This window comes from Aotus nancymaae, unplaced genomic scaffold (genome assembly GCF_030222135.1).
Source record: "Aotus nancymaae isolate 86718 unplaced genomic scaffold, 86718_ANA_hifiasm-v0.15.2.pri h1tg000108l, whole genome shotgun sequence".
Taxonomy (NCBI): Eukaryota; Metazoa; Chordata; class Mammalia; order Primates; family Aotidae; genus Aotus; species Aotus nancymaae.
Window position 1 is genome coordinate 23,012,031 of NW_026988523.1, and position 26,312 is coordinate 23,038,342.

Consider the following 26,312-nt stretch of genomic DNA (forward strand, 5'->3'; position numbering starts at 1 on the left):
CGGAGATACCCAGAAATCGTTTAGCAGCTCTATGAGCACTTCTTAGCACAGTCAAGTTGACACATAAATTAACCATTCTAGTAATTACAAAAACTTTACCTGTCAGGGCTAATGTGGAAAGCTGTCTCTCCACACTAAACTTGCTGAATAGCCAGTGCATTGCAGTCTCTGAAAGGAATGGCAATCAGCGACTCTGGCTTCCTTGGCCAGCCATGTTTTGATGCTTATCTATATTCCTAACCAAACTACCTTCATTCAGAAGCGTCTTCATCAAAGTGCCTTGGCCTAGTCCTTCCCCAGACCCCTCTGATGAGAATCCTTATGGAAATTCTCATATTGAATTTTGAAGACAATTTTCTCCATCCTGATTCAGTAATCAGTACTTTTCTGCTTCTAGACTTCCCCTTTTCTCTTCTCCGGGCTCCCAAGTCTATCAAATGTCAGGAGACACAAGTCTATCAAATTTTTGGTGCTCTCTCAGCAGTGAGACATTCCGTGCATCTGCACGAATATATCTCAGTATCATCTTATGCATTGCATGTGAATGAGACAAAACATTATGGGAGCTGGTGCTTTCTCCTTCTACTTAGAACATGGATTTAAGCATTTACTCACTGCCTTAATCCACTACTCCAACACCTGGAAGCTCTGCTTTTCCAGGTCACCTCAGTTCTTGATACATAGATAGGTCTATAGATATATTGATGTATCAGAATAGATACATATCATAAATAGGTTTATATCCATATAACTATTTATTGATATATTTATATTGATGTATCTTTCTCTATCTGTATCTATTTATAGATATTTAGAGATAGAAATAGAGATGTATATTGAGATATATAATAGATATCAAAATACAGATATATAGATATATAAGATAAAAATCATCAAATGGATGGTCTGTTGAGTTAACACAGGATCACAGTTTTATTCCAGAGTATTCTGTCTTTGTTTTAGTATTTTAATTATGTATGCTAATTTTATTGTTGACAACTTTAAAAGCAACAATTTAATTATAAAAAATATTAGAATATCTTATCAGGTAAAGATAAATGGTTAATACAAACTGAGACATCATGATGTCAAAAATTTAAGGTAGAGGGTGTGTGTGTGTTCTAGAATAATAAAATAGATTACTTAAGGAAAAAATAATAGCTATAAATAGACATAATTTTACCCATTTCCATTGTAGTTACAAGTGTGAATAGCTTTTAATTCAAGAGGCAAAGAAACTTTACTGAGTTTCTTTGTAAAGTTCCAAACTGAGTAAACTTTGGAAGGCATTTGTATTAATTCAAAGCAGTATCTTCTAAAGTGTGCTCTCTTTCTCTCTATATATTTTAATATAAATGGTGTGTATATAAATGTATGTTATATATAAATATATATATAAATGTATGTTATATATAAATATATATAATATATAAATCATATACACCATTTAATGGTGTATATGATATATATATTATTTATATACACCATTTATATTAAAATATATATAGAGAGAGCATACTTTAATATTCTAAACTATGTTTTAGAATATTGAGAGAGAGAGCTTTCATTTCATTGAGTGATTTGAAGTAGTTTCATGGAGAAGGGTATTTTCATATAAATGGTGTATATTATATATATATACATATATATTTATATGTATAATATATAGTATATAGTATATATACATATAAATGGTGTATATATAATATGTGTATATATAATATATATACACCATTTATATTAAAACATATTTTATTTATATTTATATTAAAATATATATTATATTTTATGTGTATATATTATATACACCATTTATATTAAAATACCCTTCTCCATGAAACTACTTCAAATCCCTCAATGAAATGAAAGCTCTCTCTCTCTCAATATTCTAAAACATAGTTTAGAGTCACCTTTTTATTGTATTTCTCATCCAACAGGAAAATAGCATGTATTATAGACATATATATTGATACACACATATACAGATCATATACATATATAATATCTTGCTAACCCAAGAACTTTATTTGGAACTGCTTATTTTACTGACCATATATAAGCAGCACTTCAGAGTTAACACCCTTACATTTTTCTGGTTGTCTCCCATCCTAAAAAGTGAGAACTCTATAAATTCAGGGAACATTTCCTCCACATTTAGCAATATTCTTGGCTCTTCAGGAATTTAATAGGTCCTTAATGAAAGAAAACAGAAGGGAAGCTATTACATTGTTTAGTGAAGAACTTCTCAAATTTAGTCCTGTGTCAGGGTGTTGAACCTAAGAAATTCAGTCTCAAATTTAATTGACCAGAAATGTGTGGTCTCTATAGAAGTTAAAAGTATTGTTTTCATTAATCTACATGTAAATTTCATTTTAGGTAGTTAATTTGAATATATTCTTAGTGTTATTTATTTAATAACATTTTATGCCAGGTTGAGACATAATTTGCTTTATTACTTCTTCTGGTTACCATATATATGTATATGATCTGTATATGTGAATATGTGACACACATATTCTGTATATGTGTATATGTGTGTTACATATTCAGACACATATATAACATGTATATATATGTATACATGTATTATTTATATACATACACATATAGATTCAGATACATATATAAAGTACATATATTGGGGAAAGAAAGTTTATCTTTTCTCTTAATTTTTATTCATACAATGAGGATAGTAATTTCAAATTAATAGAACCATACAGAGATGAATGAGTAATGTAATGTACTTTGTGCCAAGAACTCATTATCAATATTTAGATAGGTAGTAAGAAAATCAGTATATTGAGAGATGTCTGCACTCCAGGGTTACTGCAGCACTACTGACAACAGCTAAGATATGGGATCAACCTAGGTGTCTGTCGACGGACAAATGGATAAAGAAAATGTAGTATATACAAACAATGCAATATTATTCAACCATAAAAAGGAATGGAATCCTGTCAGTTGCAACAACATGGACGGAACTGCAGAATATTATGTGAAGTGAAATAAGTCAGGCCTAGAAAAACAAATAATGTATGCTCTCACTCATACGCAGAAGCTAAAAATGTTGATCTCATGGAGACAGACAGTAGAATGATGGTTACCAAAGAATGGCAAGGTTAGTGGAGAGGGTGGGGGAATAAAGAGCGTTTGATTAATAAGTACAAAAATATAGTTAGATAGAAATAAGGTCTAGTGTTTGATAGCATAATAGGATAATTATAAATAGCAATAATTTAGTTTACATTTTAGAATAACTAGAAGAATAAAATCGAAATGTTTCTAACACAACGAAATGATAAATGTTTACAGTAATGGATACTGCAATCACCTTGATTTGATTATTACACATCATATGCTTGTTTCAAAGTATCATATGTATAACATAAATATGTGCAACTATTGTGTATCCATAAAAACTAAAAATTAAAAAATATATAGAATGGATAGATATGTATCTGTTTTTATCAATTTATATATATATAATACATGCTATTTTTTATTGGATGAAAAATGCAATAAACAGGTGAAACAAAATTATGTGTTAGAATATTAAGAGAGATTTCATTTCACTGAAAAATTGAGTCATTTCATAAAGAAGAGTATTTTAACATAAACTTTGAAATAAATGAGGCCTTTAACTGCCAAAATACTCAGAAAGGGAACTGATTGATAAGAAAACAGCATGAACAAAGGAATAAATGCTTCTGGTATGATGAAATAATAGCAATGTGGCAATGTTTCCTTGCTTTAAGACTTTTCTTATTAAGTGATTTAATATGGAAACTGCCACATAATTAAATTTAGATAAGTAGTTAAATACATAAATAAATATAAAGTGGAATGATAATCTAGATTTGAGTGGTTATTCCCTTCACTAAATTAGATAGAATAGCAATATACAACTCATATTCAAAGTGTTATTAATTTACATTGTTTTGGTAGCTGTGAAATTTAGCTTAGGGAAAATATATGCCTTAAAAGGTGCTTTTGCTAAATGGAAGTTTTTGCTATGGATGTCAACACTTATTTTTTAAAGAGCAAGTATTTGAATACTCATACAAGTGACTATTAGACACCTGCTTTGTTTCTGTGCTACACTTGTTCTTTGTTTCTCATGTACTTATTTTAACAGTATTTGCTTTCCATTTTACGATATTCATCACTTCATTTATTCTAATCATCAATAACTATTATTTCAAAATGAAAATAAGAAAATGAGTCTTTAAAAAACAAGCACATTTCTATTTATCCAGGTTTGGAAAATCATGGTTATAAAGCATTGCTTGTTATTAAATTGTTATTTTAAAAATATTATTTCATGCCTAGAAGTAATAGCTTTCATTAGCATATGCTTTCTGATGCAGTACAAAATTCAATATTCCAGGAAAATTATATCTTAACAAAATTGGCTGAGTTTCCTATTTCAAAAAATGATTCCTGGTATGTGGCTTTCAACAGTCATTATTTTTTTAGAGGGCTCCTGCCATAAATGTATTGACAATAATCTCAGAACTCAATGTGTGGCAAAGCACATGGTTAAGCATTAGCATTCTATTCAGGAAAGAAAAAAATCCCCCAAAACCTTTCCGAGATACGTGTCAGGGAGTGGTTAGGCAGGACTACCAGCTAGAAATAAAATGACAGCAAATCAATGGCAGGGGAACAACTCTAAAGCAACCATTTCTTTTTAACTTCTAAGTTTAAGCAAAGTATCAGCAAGTTTTAACACTCAAGGCCCTCCTCAGGGAGGACTGGACTGGCACAATTTCTGACCTCAGAAATAAATGTAAACTCACACATCTGTTTTAACATAGGTCTGATTATGAGGAATATAGATACAGCATTTTAAAATGAGGGAGGGTGATATATTTGGGTACCTGTCACCTCTAAATCTCATGTTGACATTTAATCCTCAATGTGGGAGGTGGGTCTCAGTAGGAGGTATTTGGGTCAGAGAGACAGATCACTCATAAAAGACTTGGTGTCATTCTTACGGCCATGGAAGAGTGAGTCTTTACTCCATGAACTTCCAGATCGAACTGTTAAAAACAGCCTGGCACCTTCCTCTCTGCTCTCCTCTTTCCTCTTTTGCCGTGTTATGCCTGTATCCCTTCATTTTCTATTGTGAACAGAAGCTTCTAGAAGCCCTTACCAGAAGAAGATGCTGGTTCCATACTTCTTGTAAACCACATAAAACTCTTCTCTTTATAAATTACCCCGGTTCAGGTATTATTTTATAGCAACACAAAAACAGGAAGATAAGGGAGGGTAATTAGGTAGTTGAGCTCATTATAGAACTGTGGGAATGTAATTACATGTAAGATGTTTTTTACTTTTTCCGGGGGGGGGGGAGGGAGAGAGAGAGGGAGAGAGAGAGAGAGAGAGAGAGAGAGAGAGAGAGAGAGAGAGAGAGAGTGTGTGTGTGTGTGTGTGTGGTGTGAGAGAGAGACAGAGAGAGGGACACAGAGAGAGAAACTGAGCTAGTCCCTTTCCCTGAATGAGTGCCCCTCCACCCCCAACTCCCTTCCCAAACACTACTCTGGGTTTCACTAGTACAAGCCCTTCCAGACCACTTTCCAGTTAATCTGCTTAATCCACTGAGCTCTAGGAAAGTTTGCAGACTGAAGGGAGGAAAGAGAAGAAGGTGTTAATTTTACTCTTATTTCACCTCTAACTCTCTGCTGATTGCTTTTCTAAAGAAGCTATTCCAGCTATTCCAAATGACATCAGTAGAAGGTAAATGCTCTTACAAATATAAAACAAACAAGTCTACCGTGTTGTTAAGGTTTCATAAGGTCTGCTTGCCGTATTAGAACACAGTCTTCTCAGAATGTCAGATCAACTACACTCTCCTTCAGCCAAGTGCATTTCTACTTTCTGGCACCCTGCCACAGCTGAGTTGCTTTTCATTTATCAAACACTGCAGCACAGCACTCTAACCAGGAAACTGCTCCTCATTTCTGCCCAAATCTCTTTATCATGGAATTGGGTTCATTTCAAAAAGTTTATCATTTTGAGAAGGAACTGCAATGCAAGAACAATGCCATTTATCAGCTTAGGCAAGGAGACTGCTAGGAAATGATAAATTTCCTGCATGTGGCTTTAGTTTATCACTAGTTTATTTTAACTTCTTGCACTTGCTGGATACACTTGTATGACAGGTAAACTTTAAGTGCCTCATGCCCTTCTCTCCTGATAAATATGCTTCATAATGTAGATGTGTATTTATAAAGTTGTCTTTCACCAGAGAATGCACAAGAGCCAAACTGTAAGAATTATAGAATGTTTTTAAATACATGATCTTAAGAATCACGTAGTCTAATATTCTAATCTATAAAAAAAAAAACTCCCTGAAACCTTGAGTGGTCAAATAAGTAATGTAAAATCATGGAGCCAGTTTATGACAGAGCCAGGAACTGAACCCAGAATAAGACACTTTCTCTCATTCCATGTAAGTAAATTAATATGGTATGATAGTTTATTAAAATACACTGTATTAGTCAGGGTTCTCTAGAGGGATAGAATATATATATATATGTATATGTATATGTGTATATATATATATAAGTTTATAAGTATTAACTCATATATATGAGTTAATAAGTTAATATATATGTTTATAAGCATTAAACTCATATATATAAATATGAGTTTATATATATATATAAGTTTATAAGTATTAACTCACATGATCACAAGGTCCCACAATAGGCCATCTGCAGGCTGAGGATCAAAGAGAGCCAGTCCGAGTTCCAAAACTAAAGAACATGGGGTCCGATGTTCCAGGGCAGGAAGTATCCAGCATGGGGAAACATGTAGTCTAGGAGCCTACGCCAGCCTCCCTTTTCACATTTTTCTGCCTGCTTATATTCCAGCTGCGCTGGCAGCTGATTAGATTGTGCCCACTCAGATTAAGGCTGAGTCTGCCTTCATCAGCCCACTGACTTGAATGTTAATCACCTTGGCAACACCATTACAGAAACCGAGGATCAATACTTTGCATCCTCCAACCCTGACAATCAAGCTGAAATTCATTGTTACCCATCACAGACATCTACTGAAACTCCACTTGATATCAAACCCTAGTTAGGGAACAAAGGTATATGAATAAGGAAAATAGATTAATGCTTTATGGAGATTTTTGTTGTAGCAAGTAAGATACCAAATAGTTGTAAAAATTGTATTTCTGATAGTCATTTTCAAAGTGCAATGAAAAACCATAATCACGTTCTCTTGGAAAATACGAGGAAGTAGACACTAGTGGCAGGTGGTCAAGGAAAGATTCTTTGAACATGTGATGAGATAAAATTTACACATGACGTTTTTTGAAATGAAAAGTTCTGAGCTATGTGCTCTTAGCCCTCCCATCCTGACAGTGGGATAACTATCCCATGTTAATACTTTATTTGAACATCAATAAGTCAAATACTTTCAAAAACACTGATCTCTAGGATGTTACTTTCTGGCTGTGGACTCTAGTGCCTCCACTGACTTAAAATGTCTTTTTGCTAATAATTCTTGAACATCTCTGGGACCTCCTCTCAAACTTGAAAGGCATAGTTATTGATTGTGCAATATCATCACTTCAATTTCAACAGACTCTTCAACATTTCATATGCCAAACAGATTTTATAATGTATAGTAAATTATAAAGAATCAAGAGAAGAGATTTCTGAAAAAGTGAAACAAAAAGGGAGATACATTTTTACCAGCCATTGGTACTAACAATGAGCTGATACAAGGTGAGCAATGATACAAAGTAGAAGGTTCAGGAACAGCCCAATACCCTTGTGGAACTTTGAATCATGACAGAGGTGAAAAGAAAAATCAGAGAGGACAGGGAAGCCTAGTCAATAAATAATATTTTAAAAATCTTTATCTTTACAGCAGCAATCTAAACTTTAAGTTACTGAAGATAAATCAATAAAAAATGCCATACTGACATTCAAAGAAAAAAAAAAAGAATAAGGAAAAAAAAGCAGGTTAGAACTGTGGGCAATTTCAAAAAGTGTCACGTACAAATAGTTGGATTACCAGAAGAAGAGAAAACTGAGAAAAAATTTTAAAATAATGACTAAGAACTTTCCAAAATTAAGGACAGACATCATAGCATGGATCCATGAAGCTAAGAGAACACCGAGTAAGACAAATTTAAAAACAAACATACAAACAAGAAGATACAACTATACATATTCAAATTTATAATTAATAAAGCTTCTAATTTCATAATTCTTTGATGTTTAACTGGGGACAACTTTTGTGCTTTGCCTTTCTCCTTCATCTGCTGTCTCATATCTGGGTAAGCAAAGAAAGCCTGAGCTCTCCTTTTTTTTAGTGCCAATGGGTGATTCAAATTCCCTGTCTCTTCTCATGCCCTGAACGTTCAAACCACCCCCACACCCTAAGCACCATAAAAACGCTAAATCAGTCTCTTTTTTCCAATTTCTCAAGCCTTTTTAGGACCAGCTCCACCGGCCACTATCTTATCCCGAGAGCGTTCATTACGTTAATAATGATCTTTGTCATACTTTCGTAGTGAGCGTGTGGCATCATCAGTCTTGGTATCTGAACAAAATTTTGGATATGAATTAATCCCATAATTCCTGGGTCACCTTAATAAAAATATAGAAAAGCAAAGACAGAAAAAATCTTGAAAGGAGTTGGAAAGCGAGGTATGGGATAAAGCACCTTATGCTGAAACTTGGATTCTAAATAAGGTGACGTCTTCTCAGAAACTATTCAAAGAAGCAAGGACAGCTTAATACAAAAATGTTGAAAGAAAAAACCACCACCAATCTAGAATTCTACATCCAGTTAAATTATTTCAAAAATTTTTTTTTAAAAACTTACTTTGACAAAGCAAAAATCTAGCAAATGTACCACCAACTGATTTTCCCTGTAGAAAATTTTAAAATATCATCAGTAAGAAGGAAAATGATATATATTAGTAATTCCGATCTACATAAAGCAAGAGCACTGAAGAATGAATAAATGGAGGTAAAATAAAATGTTTTCTTTTTTAAATTGATCTAAAATATAGTTAATTATTTAAAGTAATAATAGTAATAATAAATGAATTGGGTAATATGGTAGCACCAAAAAGTATGAGAAAACTCAAAAGCAAGAAGTAAAAGTAAACACGCACACACACAAAACGAATGAGGTATGCCAAAAGAACCTGAAATAACTTCCATCAACCAAAAGGGGAACAATTTCCTCAAAAGAAAATCAGGTGGTATTGGATTATAACCCAGACTGTAAAATAAATATCTATGAGTTCATATTATCATAAATAAATGATTGAATAAATACTGCAGATGTGTAAGTCCATTTGTGCTGTTATGGCATACTACAACACACTAGATAATTTATAAAGAACAGAAATGCATTTTGTCACCCTTCTGAAGGTTAGAAAGTCCTGGGTCAAAAAGTATCAGCATGTTCACTGTCTGGTAACAGCTCAGTCCCTGCTTCCAAGTTGATACCTTCTTACTGCATCCTCCTAAGGGAAGTAATATTATGTCCTCACATGGCAGAAGGTGGAAGGTTTTATCACCTAAATTTTCACCCTCATGACCGAATCACTTCTCAAAGACCTTACCGCATTGCCCATTAAGATCTAACACCTGAATTTTGGAAGGGACACATTAAAACCGTAGCAGAGGAAAAAGAATCTCCTAGGCAAAGATTTCCAAATAATTTATGTAATACTCTGCTTTCAAGGAGGTGGAGCATAAAGTGTCACCTTTTAAGAGTAGGTTGCATATAGTGACTTCCTTTCAAAAGTAGTTATGGAAAGGAGATAAATAACTTTCCAGTGGAGAAACCCTATTCAGGTGTTAGAACTTAAATCTTAAACAGTTTTTCAAAACAAAAAAATACACAAAACAATACATCATTGCTGTGTTTTGAATCTGTCACCCAGAATTCATGTGCTGAAAACTTAATCTCCAATGAGACAGTGTTGGGAGGAAGGGCCTAATGAAAAGTACTTAGGTCATGAGGGCCATAAAAAAAGGCTTAAAGGAATGGCTGTGTTCTCCTGTGCTTTCTCCTTTCTTTTACTTTCATGTGATGTTGTAGCAAGAAGGTCCTCCCAAGATGCCAGCACTTATCTTGCACTTCCCAGCCTCAAGAACTGTTAAGTATACAGGTGATGAAAATGGCACAGACCTCTGTGGTCTTGCTCACTCAACACCATAAACTCTAATTATGGGGGAAAAAAAACAAACCAGAACAAAATCAAAAAAATGAACACATTTCACTTGAGACAAACTCTACAAAATGCCTAGCCAGTATTCCTTAAAACTGTCAAGGTCATCAAATACAAGGAGAAAGTCTGAGAAATGATCAAAGTTGAGAAAAGCCTGAGAAGCATGGCAACTAAATGTAATCTGGTAAACTGGATGAAATTCTGGAACAGAAAAAAGCCACTAAGTAAAAGGTAAAGGAATCTAAATAAAAACGGACTTCAGTTTATAACAATGTATCAATGTCAGTTACATTATGATGTGGTTTCGCTGTGTCCCCACCCGAGTCTTATCTTGAATTTCCCATAATCCCCATGTCACAGGAGGGACCCAGTGGGGGATGATGCGGATCATGGGGGCAGTTACCTCCATGATGTTCTTATGAGAGAGAGAGAGTGAGTTCTCACAAGATCTGATGGTTTTATAAGGGGCTTTTCCCCTTTTGCCCGGAACTCCTCCCTGCTGCCACCATGTAAAGAAGGATGTGTTTCCCCCTCCACCATGATTATACATTTCCTGAGGCTTCCCCTGCCCTGCAAAACAGCAAGCCAATTAAACTTCTCTATTTGTAAATTGCCCAGTTTCTGGTATGATTTTTTTAGCAGTGTGAGAATGGACTAATACATATTAATAATAACAAGTATACCACACTAATGCAAGATGTTAGTAATAAGGGAAACTATGTGTGCCTAGGGTGGGGGGGGCAGGTAACATGGTGCTCTTGTACTATATTTGCAACTTTTCTGTAAATATAAAACTGTTCTAAAATTTAAAAGTTAGTGTAAAAATAAAAATGTTCTTAAGAAGAACAGGTAAATATATTTTAGTAGATCTCATAAAAAATATTGTATAAAGCAGTGAAAAATAGATGAATAAATGATAGCTACCCTCAACAGAATATATGAAATATATTCTTATGGAAAAATAAGAAACAGTTTTGTACAAAGTTCAAAAATATCTAAAATCAAAAATATATATATTTTAGATATATATACAAAATAAATAGACAAAAATCAGGATAATAATACTCCCAAAATTCTGGTAATGATTATCTCTGATGGAAGGATGCAAGCTTCCACTACAGAGGAAGGAAGACACTTGGATAAAAGCAGTTTTTAATTTTCCTATAATCGATGTTATCATTTAATAAAAGAACACATTATACATATTGACATAAATGAATAAAAGAGGTAATGTATGGAGTTACAATGAAAGCACACTATAAACAAAATTATTATAAATCAGTGTACCTGGGGTCAACAGCAATAACAAAACAAAACCCTAGTTACACTTAAATGAATATTAACTATATTTATCTCAATTCCATACTTTACCTTTAGTTATATTAACACTGGTTTCAGTATATTTCTAATGATGTGCTTATGTCTATTTTTTGCTTTTATTATTAACTGACACACAATGATTGTACATACATATGGGGTACAGTGTGATATATATATACACACACACACACACACTGTATACTAATCAAATCAGAGTAATCAGCATATTCATCACTTCACACGTTTTCAATTATTTGTGTTGGGAACATCAAAATCTGCTCTTCCAAGTATTTCAAAATATATAATAAACTGTTGTTAGTTACAGCCATTCTACAGTCCTGTAGAAGGCTAGAACTTTTTTTCTCCCATCTAGCTGTACTTTTGTATCTTTTGACCAACCTTTAGCTTTCTCTTCCTCCTACTTTTCCTTGCCTCTAATAACCACTCTTTTATTCTCCACTTCTATGAGGTCAAATTCTTTTAGCTTCCACATCTAAATAAGAACATGTTACTTACCTTTCTGTAAATGGCTTATTTCACTTAACCTAATGTCCTCCAGACTCATCCATGTTTCCATGAATGACAGAATTTTCTTACTTTGTATGGTGAAATAGTGTTCCATGGTGTATATATACCATGGACACTTAGGTTGATTTCCATATCTTGGCTCTTGTGAAGAGTATTGTTGCAACAAATGTAGACTTCACATGCTAATGCAGATTCACTTACTAAAGTGCATATAGATTTCACATACAAATGTAGATTCACACACTAAACTGTAGACTTTACATACTAATTTCTTTGACATACTAATTTCCTTTTTTTGGAAGTAGTATGGTATTGGATTCAGTAGTGGTATTGCTGGATTATATATTAGTTCTTCTTTTAGTTTCTTGAGGAAACTTCATTCTGTTTTCTGTAATGACTGTACTAATCACATTCTCACCAACAATGTATACGAATACTTCTTTCGTCACATCCTTGCCAGAACTTGTTAATTTCTGTTTTTGATAACAGTCATTTGAACTGGAAGAAAATACTACTATCTCACTGTGGTTTTGATTTACAATTTTCTGATGATTAGTGATGCTGAATATTTTTATGTATACCTATTGTCTATTTGTATGTCTTCTTTTGAGAGATTTCTATTCAGTTCATTTATTCATTTCCAGTTGGATTATTTATTGTTTTATGTTTTTGCTATTGAGTTGTTTGAGTTTCATGACTATTCTGGGTATTAATTCCTTAAACACTTGCAAGCATTATGTCAGAACAAAAAAGCAAAAATAATATCAAAGAAAATTTGTTTCCAAAATATATTTTTATATCACTGAATGAATTACATTGTTGCAAAATGTTAATAGGATACACCAAAAGTGAAAACAATACTTAGTATTCTCAATGAACCAGCATCTGACTGCAAACAACAGAAACCTACTCTCTTAATAAGAAACAAAAATCATTGTTGCTTGGAAGCTTTCAGAAGTATCAGAGGTATCTTCAGAGGCTGGAGTTCCAGATTATTTCATCAGAACCAGTGTATTTTACGACTGGTCACTGATGGCAACAATAACTCCCCCAATAGGTGTAATCTTTCACTGTGACACTTAAGCCTCAGAAAACTGGATGACCCCAAAAGCTATGTCCCTCCAGGAGAGATTCTGTTTAGTGCCTTCTTTAGTTGGTATCTCTGGTTTCTATATTGAGCTTTAGGTAAAGCCTAGGTTAGCTCTCTGGGGTCAAGAGGCACGGAGACTGGAAAACAGAGCTCTACTTTAGAGAAAAACTGGGAAAGCTTCCAGTTTAGAGATACATGAATTCACATGATAAAAACATCACATCATAAAGATATTCACATCATAAAAATTATGGCTGTGCTTAAAGAAGACTTGAAACCAACAATGAAAAAATAGGTAGTTGGGTATATTCTCATTACAGTGACTCTGGCGAAACTGATATCTCTTTACAGTTGCTTACGTAAACATTGGCATGGTTGAAGACACTTAAATCATGTTATTTGTGTACTTCAGTTAACCCAAATGATATCAGATAATTAAGAAATGAATTCAAAGAATTAGGGCCAGAATCCATTCCTGTGTCATATCATATGGTGAGTGATTTTTCCTAAGAATACTGACTCTAACCAACCATCTTAATGGAGAAGGCTGATGTACTAGAAACTTATACAATTAGTCTTGATTGATTCCAGAAAATAAGTCAAAGTTTCATAAATGCTCAAAACAATTGCATTTCTCATAATAGAGCTCTCCACAGAGTTCTGCCTCTAAAGACTGCTTTTAGAATTTCGCTTGATAACTTTTGTAATCTAATGAGTAATTAAGTGGCAGACAGTATCTTACATAAACACTGCTTGTGCAGATCTGTGTAAGACTGGAGAAAAAAGAAAAGAGTATTTGGATTTGGGTTGTGACTAAAACCAAAACTTAAGATAGTTGTATTGTTGTTTTAGTCTTTTGACACAAAGGAAGCATAAAAGGGGAAAACAGGCTGCCTGGCTGAACCAGGAGACTGTTTGTTAAAACAGTTGCCCAAGTACTATGGTCTGAATATTTGTTTCTCCCCCAAATTCACATGCTGAAATCCTCAGCTCCAAGGTGATAGTATGAGGAAGTGAGGCTTTTGGGAAATGATAAGGTCATGAGGCTGTAGCCCTCATGAATGGGACCAGTACCCTTATAAAACAGACCCTAGAGAAACCTCTAGCCTTTCCGTCATGTGAAGAAACAGTGAGAAGGCACTATCAATGAACTGGAAAGTGGGCTCTCACCAGACACTGAATCTGCTTGTGCCTTGATTTTGGACATTCTAGCCTCTAGAATTGTGAGAAATAAAATTCTCTTGTTTATAAGCCACCCAGTTTATGGTACAGCAGACCCTCCACATCTGCATCCCTAAATTCAACCAACCTCGAATTGAAAATATATTTTTTAAATGTGCCTGTACTGAACATGTATAAACTTTTTTGGTCATTATTATCATAACTATTTACATGGCATTTACATTGTATTAGGTATTATAAGAAATCTAGACATGTTTTAATTTATGTAGGAAGATGTACACAGATCATACAAAATACTCCACCATTTTATATAAGTAACATGAACATCCATAAATTTTGGTATTCATAGATGTTCCTAGAACCATTCCCCCATGGACACCAAGGAACAACTGTATTTTTGTCATAGCATCCGAGATAGAATAAGATACTGAGATAACTTGAAAGGTGTAACACATCTCCCGTGGGCATTTAAATCTAAGTAAAGAGGTAGGAAAACAGAATGTCATTTATAGTATTTTTTATTATCTATGTTGGCAAGATATAATAAAAATGTTTGCCCACTAACAAGCAGAAATGTGAAGAAATAGGATTATTCTGTAAATCTGGGGTCTGGCAGAAACGGAAAACCAGATGCTTTTAGATTCCAAAGAGCTACTGAGAGGCCTGAATAAGATTTTGAAAGACCAAAACACAGAAAATATTTCAATCAAATAATAATTCCTTGCGAAGCTTAAATTAGGTGATTTTCTCAACTAATGTCTTATGATCCTTTAAAATAAATACCATTAAAAGGCAAAAGGAAAAGATGGAGAGGGGGAGAGAAGAGCAATGGTCAGGTGGTCAGGTGAGCAGAAGAAATGGTCAGGTGGTCAGGTGAGCAGAAGAAAAGAGAGAGAAAGACAAAGGCACAATCATAAGAGTAAAACATAATTGAGAAATTTGTAGAAGAAATGTTAATATAGAATATGGGACTGAGAAAAAACGTTATATTTGTTGTAGCTAAAAATCTAAAGCAATCTATATTTCTACCAACTAATTTTGGTTAACTATACAAAGGAATACTATTCAGCAACAGAAAGAAGCAAACAACTGATAGATGCAACTACATTGATGAATCTGAAATATATTATGCTGTTAGTATGCCAGACACAAAAGAGTACATTATATATGATTCCACTTAAATTCTAGAAGGTTATTTAAATATAGTGACAAAAAAATCTATCAGGGACTACTTGTGTTTGGAGTGATGAAATTCTGACTGCACAAAATAAGCGCAAAAATGTTTTGGGGATGTGAAGAGACTATTCTGTATCTAGAGTATGATATTGGCCATGTCAGTTTAAACTTTGATAAAATTTATCGTTTACCTTAAAAAGAGTACATTTTATTTCATCTTTTAAAATGTATTGACTACATTTAAAAAGGCATTTTCTTATTCTGGATATTAAACCTTCTTCAGACTCTGTGCTTACTAAAGCTGAAAGGATGCAGCAATTGTTTCTCTTCTCTGAAGCAAGAACAACTTCTAGTTACCTCTCCAAACCAGGGTTAAGGGAAGTGGAGGAAAAAGAGAGGGTATAATCAGGGAGCAAGGAGAAAAATAAAATTCTTTTTCTTAAAGACAAGAATCAGAGGCTACTCCAGGAATTTCTGCTCCACCAAGGTTGAGGTCTTTACATTGTTTTCCCAGAGAAATTTCACAATGATTTTGGATGAATAACTCTTCTGTGTGTGCTGTATTTTTATTTTTGGAACATTCCACTTTACTTTCTCTTTCTCCGTGTGTGTGTGTGTGTCTGTGCATGCCCGTGTGTGGAGGATTGAGGTCTACTACAAATAACTTGTTATTAATTCATAGCAGCCAGACCTAACCCTAACATAGATGACAGCACAATATCTACAACTTTTGGCCTTTGAGCAAAATGCAAAAATTGGGTGGAACTTTGATTTACCTGCTTTGGTGAGAAAGAGAATGTAATAATATATTTGGGAAGAGAACAAATAATTGGTGAAAGAAAAGCAGTCTGTGGCCAAAAAAAAAAAAAAAAGAAATTGTGCTTATCATTGTCTATCTCCTTTCCTTTCATTTACACAGAGCTAAAATACATTTTTTCAGTTTGTTTTTACTGAGTGGGGCAAAAATAGTTGGTTCTGGACAATGGAAAGTTGGCAGAAATGATATAAGTACATTTTAGTCTTAACTTCAAAAACAACTCATACAATCTTCTATGTATTCTCTTGGAGCCTATCTGTTAACTAAATTTCAACCCAAGATGAAGGAGTTCAAGCAAACTAGACTCTCTGCTCAGAATCTCTTAAGAGTGAAATCTATGGGTCGGCCATGCTGGACCTCTTTCAGGAGCTTGCGGTGCTCTTCTAAACTCAAGTATTTATCAGCAAAACTCAGCTTCTTACAGGCTCCTCAGGTCCCAGTAGCTCCCATTCTTGCCATGTGGGGCTCTTTAAATACGGGAGTTTGCATCTTTAAAGTTTGTGGAAGATGATCAGCTGCTTATTGCCTCTGACTTATAGACCCCCTTTGACAGAGTCACCTAATTAGGTCAGGTACACTCAGGGTGGTCTCCAATTTGATTAACGCCAAGTAAATAGATTAATGACCTTAATTACATTGGAAAAACTCCTTCTTGTTTTCCATATGAAATGGAAGTATGGGAGTTAAATCCATCATATTCATATGAGTTCCACATACATTAAAGGAAAATGAATTATACAAGCATTGTGTACCATGGAGCAGAAATTTTAGGAGCCATTTAAAATTCTGCCTACCATACTAAATTTTTTTTTGAAATACTTACTGGATATTGAGAATGTCTTTTTTTTAATGTTTTGCTTTAATATATGACTTCAGGTCTGAGAAGAAATTCAGAATGAGCTGAATATAGTGATGTTAATTAAATAAAACCAAGTATATATAAGTAAGAGAATTGGTAAGGGCTTTCACATAAACCTTTAAAACCTCTCTGATATAAAAGTGTTCCCTGCTCTTCCAAAATACATGCATACACACACGCACAGCTGAATTTTCAAAGTAAACATAGAATGGACTCTCAAACAATAAAAACTATGAAGGAGGGATGCAAGCAAAAACTTACAGATTAATTTACAGATAACGATCAGTGTATATTTAGACTCTTCAAAAATGAATAAATGTACTAATGTGTAATAGTAATATATGATAAATAATATTATAGCAGGTCATCAACACATGATACATTTGTAAGTGCGAGCTAAGCTATGAGGATGCAAAGGCATAAGAATGAAATAATGCACCTCAGGGACTAGGAGGGGGATAGAATGGGGGTGAGGGATCAAAGACTACACATTGGGTGCAGTGTACAATCCTCAGATGGCAGACACACCAAAATCTCAGAAGTCATGACTAAAGAATGTATCCATGTAACCAAATATCACTTGTTCCCCAAATGCAATTTATATAAACAATTTACTATCAAATTGTAATATTTTTAACAAATATAGAAAATAAAAAGTTATATTTTAAACATTACTCTTATTTATAATGTTTATATGACATGAATTATTACTCTTTTGGGTACCGATATTATGCTAGATTCTTATAGTCCAATATTTGTTCATATATTGACTTACAGACGCTTAAATTCCTTGAACCATTTCAAAGCTTTCCCCAGGCTATTTGCCTTTTACATCCAGGGGTGAGGGCCTATATCATACTTTCTTTTTCCTTAGGCTGGCAAGTACACACAATTTTGTAAGCATAGGCAATGCACTCCATTCATGCAAATTAATGGAGTCTGTAACTGTCTTGTACAAGCTGAGCATTAATTTACAATCTAGTTTAATACTGCCCTTAAGATTTGCAGTATAAGATGATTTTAATAAAATTAGCAAAGAAAAACATGTTAGGAAGCCCTATGAAATTTATATTATCATATTTTTGACCCAGTTAAAATCACAGCATACTGAAAATCTCACACAATTTGCAGTGGTTTGGTAGTCTCTGAGCTTGTGTAAAAACTAACTTTTATCTTATTGGCCTGTTTTCTGATTTTCCAAATACACACATTCCTCCACATATACATATCAGACAATGCCTTATATTGACTTTGTGCTTATCTTACGATGAATAACCGATATTAACGACATATTTTATATATACATCTTAATGGCCACATGAATACTTTAGTTTTATTAATCTCTGCTATGGAAGATGAAATACATGAAATTTTAGTATAACAAAATATTAACACGTTAAAAGATACAGAGTAGAATTCTGGTTCTAAGAGCAACAAGGAATAAGTTGAAGGAGTTTATAGAAATTGTAAAATATTTTAGCTAATGTTTGTCTAGCATTTAAATAGTACGTGGCACTATGATGTTTTACTATTGATGTTTCATTTCTACCTTAAAACTATCCTATGAAATAGTTTCTTTAGATTTAGAAGTAATTGTAGGAGGCTAAGTACTTAAATCATGGAAGTAGCAAGAGATAATTGTGAGATGACTATTTTGCTCTGATCCTAAAGCTTGAGCCATTTACCATCATATGATAAATGATATTGTCACACAATATTTATTTTTGGTACTGTGTAGTGTAAGAATCCCTAAAAAATCTAAAATCACAAAATAACCTTTGGTAAAGCAGTTCGTGAGAATTTAATTTTTAAAAACTTTGATTTTTTAAATTTAGATCACATTTCAGGGAAATGTTTAAACTGTTTATATTGTTTTAATCACAATTTTTAAAAAAGTTTCACAAGGTTTTTCCTAGGTATCCTTTAGTATGCAGCAGAGACATGATTAAACTTCTAAGAAGCAAGACAGGAAGTAGACCCAGATGGTCACACTCCTGCCTCAGGACCTCGCCACTGGTGTTTACCTTCGCCCGAAAGGCACCTTCCTCATCTCGCTGTCTCGCTGCTTTCAAGTCTGTGCTCAAACATCCCTGTCTCCCCAGGCCCCGCTGTTCACAATGCTACCCCACATTAATACTCCCTAACCTCTCTCTCCTTTTGAATTTTTTCTATCACACATGTTAACATCAAATGTAGCAGTCAGCCCTCCATATCCACAGGTGTGGAATCTAAGGGTACTGGAAGGCAGACTCCAAGGGACTTAAGCATCCACAGATTTTACTGTGTTGAAAAGGGTCCTAGAACCAATCTCTGACAGATACCAAGGGACAACTATATATATTTTGCTTATTTTGTTCATTCTGTCTTTTTTACAGAAAATTATTTCCATTGGTGTCAGATGTTTGTCTCATTTTTTACTGTTTAATCACAGCAACTGGAATAAAAACTAGAGTATAATACTTACGCAGCGTACATTTGTTGAAAAAAAAAACAAGATAACAACAAAAAGAAGAAAAGAACTTTTCTCTTGTTCTTTATGATTTCTGTGCACATTTATAAACAATAAGGACACATGCTAAGAAATTTGTTTTTAGGTGATTTTGTCCTTGTGCAAACATCACAGAGTGTCCTTACCCTAGAAGGAAGAGCCTACTACACGCCTAGGATATATGATATGGAAGGACCCTGGCAACCAAGGGGAAACCCATAAATGTGCTTAGACAGAAAAGCGAAAAAATTTTAACTAGTATTTTTTTCAAGATAATTGTGAGTGTTCTGTGGAGAATGAGTTACAGTGGAGCAAAAGGGCAGGCCAGGAGGTGAGTAGGAAACAACTGTTTTATTCAAGGCTGTTTTTTAAGGATTAAGGTAGTAGCAGTGGAAATTAAGAAAAATGCACGCATTTGAGACACATTGGAAGTAAAGTCTACAGTACTTGCTGATGGATTATATAGGAACAAAGAAAGAAGGTAAATAAATAATAACCTTCAATTTTTAGGCCTGAGCAACTTCTAGATTTTAATATGCCCTTTAGGGAAAATCAGGAATGATGTTTAGTATACATTGTGTTTGAAATATCTATTAAATATCCTGGTGAAGATACAAAGTGGGCAATTACAGGCATCTGTAACTAAGATGCATGTTGAACTGTACCAGCTAGCAATCTTATTTGTTACTTTATTTCCATAGACTAGATCAGTGCCTTGCACATGGCTGAAGATCGATAAACATCTGTTGAATCAAACGCTGTTCCTCCACCCTCCAATTTTGTACACAGAAAATCTTATCTCTGTTTATAATTTCTTCTCTTTAAAATATTTATAGATTTCCAGTGTTTCTGATTTTTTTCTTAACTGTTGGTAATAAAGTGATTAAAATCCAAATCCTTAGTTTTTCTCAATTTTTTGAAATGACTGGCAAGTATATTTTTCTGAACATGCGACAAAATAATGCTAATCCAGCCTAAACTCTTGTTTGAAAGCACATCATTTGCAAGCTCTGAAACTATGTTAATTAATGCTTGTTTTAAACCTTTAAAAATCAAAGACTGTACCTTCTTTGAGAGTTTCCTTTCAAGACAAATATTTGTTTTTCTCTTAGATATTTTTTTCTTTGTGGTTTTACTCTTTTAAATATAATAAAAGTTTAGTATAAATAACAAAAACACAACACAAAAGTTCTATTCTGCTTCAGGGTCTAAAATCCAATTATATTTTATTGTGAGGATTGGAATAAAGTAAAAGAAAAAGTAGAAAACACCAATACATCTTATAAGTAAAGTGAAGCAATTTCCCTGGAGACAAGAATAGCACGTATCTTCCAACCTCATCTATCTTAGCATTCAGAGTACTGCAAACTGGAGATTTAAATAAAACCAATATGCATTTCCATTTCTTGACATATTATTGAACCTAACTGGACTTCATTAAATATTGTTAGATGTATAATATTACTTCCTGCCCCCCTTCAGACTAGGTACTTATTCAAAATTGTCAAATAAACAAATACTCTCTCTGTCAAAGAGCCATTTATCAGCTTCTGATATTATGGGTCATGTATTTTTAGATTTGCAAATGTTTTGAGAAGGGCTTTCTAACTGACATAACATTACCACATTGTCCTATGCTCAGAACATAAAAGAAGTAGAACAAAATCAGAGGAAATTGGAGAAACAGACCTGGTGTCATGAATCTATGTACACATATTCTGTGTTTTCTACGATGCACTGTTGCTTGAAATAGTATACTGTTTTATTGGAATATTTTAAAACTGGTATATATATTAGCCCTGTTAGAGGTTTTAACAGGTTACCAAAGTGGCAAAGGCAGCCCTGTTATATTAATTATTCACTTTTACCTATTTTGACCAAACAGGCTGATCTGACATTGTTTATTATGTTATACAAATGAATTCCCATTTGAATTTACGAGAAAAAAGAAGGCTAACAAGTTCCTAGAATGTAAGCCAAAAAAAAAAAAAAAAGCACAAAACTATATAATTAGGGAAAAATATTGAAAGAATAAAACAAATTAAAAACATGTCAATTAGATTGCACAAGAAATTGTTCAATCATTGTGTTTCTCTTTTGCTATATCCAAACACAATTATCACCTAGAGTTAATAGTAAATACACGAATGTTCATTGCAGCACAGTTTACAATAGCAAAGACCTGGAACCAACCCAAATGCCCATCGATGATAGACTGGACAGGAAAAATGTGGCACATATACACCATGGAATATTATGCAGCCATCAAAAACGATGAGTTCGCGTCCTTTGTAGGGACATGGATGAACCTGGAAACCATCATTCTCAGCAAACTGACACAAGAACACAAAACCAAACACCACATGTTCTCACTCATAAGAGGGTGTTGAACAAGGAGAACACATGGACACAGGGAGGGGAGCACTATACACGGGGGTCTGTTGTGAGGGAGTGGGGGGGACAGCGGGGGGGGAGTTGGGGAGGGATAGCATGGGGAGAAATGCCAGATATGGGTGAGGGGGAGGGAGGCAGCAAATCACACTGCCATGAATGCACCTATGCAACAACTTTGCATGTTTTTCACATGTACCCCAAAACCTAAAATGCAATAAAAATAAATAAATAAATAAAAAATAAATAAATAAAGAAAGAAAGAAAGAAAGAAATTTGTTTCAAAACTCAATCATTGGTATTTATTTCTTCTCTTTAACTCCATCCATGTACACTGGTGTGCAGAGGCCCTGCCTTCAAAGACTGTCTTTCCTCTCTCTGCCTATCCCAATTCTTCCTATCCACATCATGCAGAAGTCCAGTTATCTCTACGATGCCTTTCTATTTCTTATCAACTTTCCATTCCTCAGTAACTACAGCACATTGCACTCTTTACACACTTTCAAAAAAAAAAAAAAAAAAAACTGGAATGAGAAGCCTTAAAATTATTTAACTTGTCCCTTAACAGTGGCATACATTCATTGTCCTCTATAACACCATTAATAAACATCCTACGTGGATATATTTTATGTGTGGCCCAAAAGAATTCTTCTTCCAATGTGGCCCAGGGAAGCCAAAAGATTGGATGTCCCTTGTTTAAGGTCTCCAAACCCATCTGAAACTTGCAAGGACCTCTGGATGGTACACATCACTGAAATTCACATTACATACAATTTTTTTTTTCATGGATTTATCAGGAAAGTAGTATTCGAAGGAGAGTCAAAGAGAAATACAAGAAGAGGTGTGGAAGCAAAATCATTTGCATAGGTTTTTCCCATTCATTTTATTCAAATGTGTATGTAATTGTACACTTAAAAATTAAGCTCCCTTTTCAGAGTTTGTTACCAAAAAGAAAAAGATTTATGGTGACAGTTTGAGGATTATAGTACCTTTATTTTATTTCTCCATTATCTTTATTTCCAGGACCATCAAGGTGGTGCCTCTATAACTCTGTAAGAACGACAGCATTACTGAGCCTAGGGTGCCCCCTAAAGCAGGTACAGCTTAGATCACAATATCAAGTTCTATGAAATGTCTGAAAAACTTCACAAGAACAAGTACAAATAAGCACAGACAGTGAAGACTACAATAAACATCTAACTCTTCAATGCCCAGACACTGAAGAACATCAATGGCATCAACACCATCCAGGAAAACATGATGTTAACAAATTAACCAGAGAAGGCACGAGGGACCAACCTTGGAGAAACAGAGATATCTAACCTTTCAAACAGAAAATTCAAAATAGCTGTGTTGAGAAAACTGGACTAAATTCAAGAAAACACAAATAAGAAATTCAGAATTGTATCCGATAAATTTAACAAACAGATTGAAATAATTGAAAACAATCAGAAATTCTGAAGCTAAAATGCAATTGCCATAATAAAGAATACATCAGCGTTCTTTAATAGTAGAATGAATTAAACAGAAAAAAGAAATAGTGAGCTTGAAGACAAGCTATTTTAAAAAAACACAGTCAGAGGAGACAAAAGGAAAAAAAAAAACTGCAGGATCTAGATAATGCCATCCAAAGGTCAAATCTAAGGGGTTTTAGTCTTAAAGAGGAGGTAGAGAAAGAGACAGGAGAAGAAAGTTTATTTAAAAGAATAATAGGAGAGAACTTAACAAACCTAGAGGAAGATATTAATATTCAAGTAGAAGAAGGTTATAGAACACCAAAGAGAGTCAACTCAAGGAGGACTACCTCAAGGCATTTAATAATTAAATAGCCAAAAGTCAAGGATAAAGCAAGGATCCTAAAAGCAGCAAGAGAAAAGAAATAAATAACACACACTGGAACTGCAGTACATCTAGAAGCAGATATTTCAACAGAAATCTTACAGAAATGATCGTATTTTATCATTGCTGATAAAGAGAACAAACTATACAAAATAAACAGCTAGTATTGTCAATATTACAGTCACAAGAAGGTAACAATTTAAATAAATCATGATTAGTCTGGTTAGCTGTGCTGCACGAATTAATAAATAATAGGAATACAACTTTGAAAGTATTTTGAGACCTTGCAGCTTCAATGCCCTTTTAGAATAAGAGAATTGGAAAGAGAAAATATTAGAAAAGAAATGCCAAAAACTGTTTTAAGAACTGCTAAAATACAATTATTAGAACCATGAAGCTCAGATTATCTCTAGCAGGGCAGAAAAACACCATTAAAATAACTAGGATGAAAACTTCTATGACATCATAATGAAACTCTCCAACAACAAAAGGGAAGAGAAAATTATAAAATTTTCTAGAGGAAAAATGAAGGAAGGCCAAATTATCTAACAATAGATTCTCTATCTCAACAATGAAAAACCAAAGAAATTAGAGACATTTTCAATGTGCTGAAAGAAAATCACTGTGAATCTAGAATTCAATTACTAGTGAAAATATCTTTTAAGAATGAGAGGGAAATAAAGACACTTTTCTGAAAGAAATCCAAAGTGAACAATTTTACTACCAACAAATTAGAACAAAAGAAAATTATAAAGAATACACTAAGTTGAAAGGAACAGGACTGATATGGTAAATTGAATAAAAATAAAGATTAAAGAATTTAAAAAGTAAATATGGGACAAATATGCACTGATATTAACTATAGTCAATAATAATAATGTCTTCAGGTGTTAAAATGAGACAGAGCTGAAATACACGACAACAGTGATATAATTTGGAACATAGAATGTGGAGCTAACATTTGTAAAGGCCATTTTATATTACAGAGAAGGATGTAAGTAGATTGATTAACTTCGGGTTCTAGTAAGTTATATCACTTTAATTTTATGGGATCTGAAAAGGAAGAGAAGCAGAACATGGAGCTTATCAGTTGATGTTATATTCCCCAGAATTCAGTTTTTCTGTTCACACTAGTGTTCCTTTTTGCTATTGTTGTTAGTGTTTTTACTTCGCATCTCTGCCCGAGACTTTCTTCAGCCAAACTATCCTTCTCACTCATCAATAACAAATGGAACAGTCAACGAATGAACCAGTTATCTTGTCTTTTGAGTGACAAAGCTCAGAGGCATTTTTAAACAGCATTTCCAACAGGTCCCAGGCATAACCAAGTTCAAGTCTCCTCAGTAGTGCTGTGCACAGTAGTAGTACACCACCTTCTTTGACTTTCTTCTCTTCCTGTGTCACTTCTTTGTTATCTTACCAGTTTTTCTGTATTATTTCCCACATAAACTACTAATACATTCTATTCTCAAGAAATGATTTTGGGAGAACCCAACCTATGGCAAATTTAACCAAGAACAGGAAAAAATGACATAAGAAATACTAAAATACCTAAAAGTGGTAAGAGAGGAAAAAGAACACAGACTTGATAGGAAAAAGTTGATAATACTATGGTAGATTTTACTCAAATATGTTTGTTAAGCACATCAAATAAAAAATTGAATATTTCAATCTAAAGGTATGTTACTACACAAGTAAACAACATAGTCTATACATATCTATAAAACTATAAAGAATATTATCAACTAACATTTCTTAATGAATATTTAAACCAGACCTTAGGCCATTTGTTGGTCCAAAAATTAAAATATCTTGATAAATTTCACAGGATTTTAATATTCTCAGATTATATTCTGTTATCCAGATGAAATATAATTAAATTAGAATTTAATAACAATGAGCTTCTAGGAAAATTTTAAGTATTTGGAAAGAAATGACACATTTTAAAATAATTTTTAGGCCAAAGAAGAGATAGCACAAGGAATTGAGTCATGGTAAATGGAAAACAACAAAAATGTAACATAATGTACTTTAGATGCTTACATGATAAAACAAGATATATTTTAAAAGAATAATCAAAGATTCTAACTCATAGAGATAGGGAAAAAAGAGAAAATTAACCCAAAATTTAAGGAAAGGAATAATAAAGGTAAGAAAGAGAATCAATGATATAATCAAAGTAAATTCATAGAGAAATGAAACAAAGCCAAAAGCTTATTAAAATTGATAAATTTTTAGTGAGAGAGAGAGAAAACAAATTACAATCAGGAATGAATAATTCTACAAACCACAAAAACTGAAAGTATAACAAAGGACTATTAGGAAAAATGTTATGCCGATAATTATGCCAATAATATTTTTCAGATGAACAAAGCAAACTAAATATGACTCAGAAATTAAGATGTA

General features: G+C 33.5%; 1 long non-coding RNA gene across 1 annotated transcript in view; it reads right to left on the bottom strand.

Annotated features, from left to right (window-relative positions):
• LOC135272304 (uncharacterized) overlaps window positions 1-26,312 on the bottom strand; it is a 106,255-nt gene that overhangs the window by 78,663 nt on the left and 1,280 nt on the right. The window lies entirely within an intron of this gene.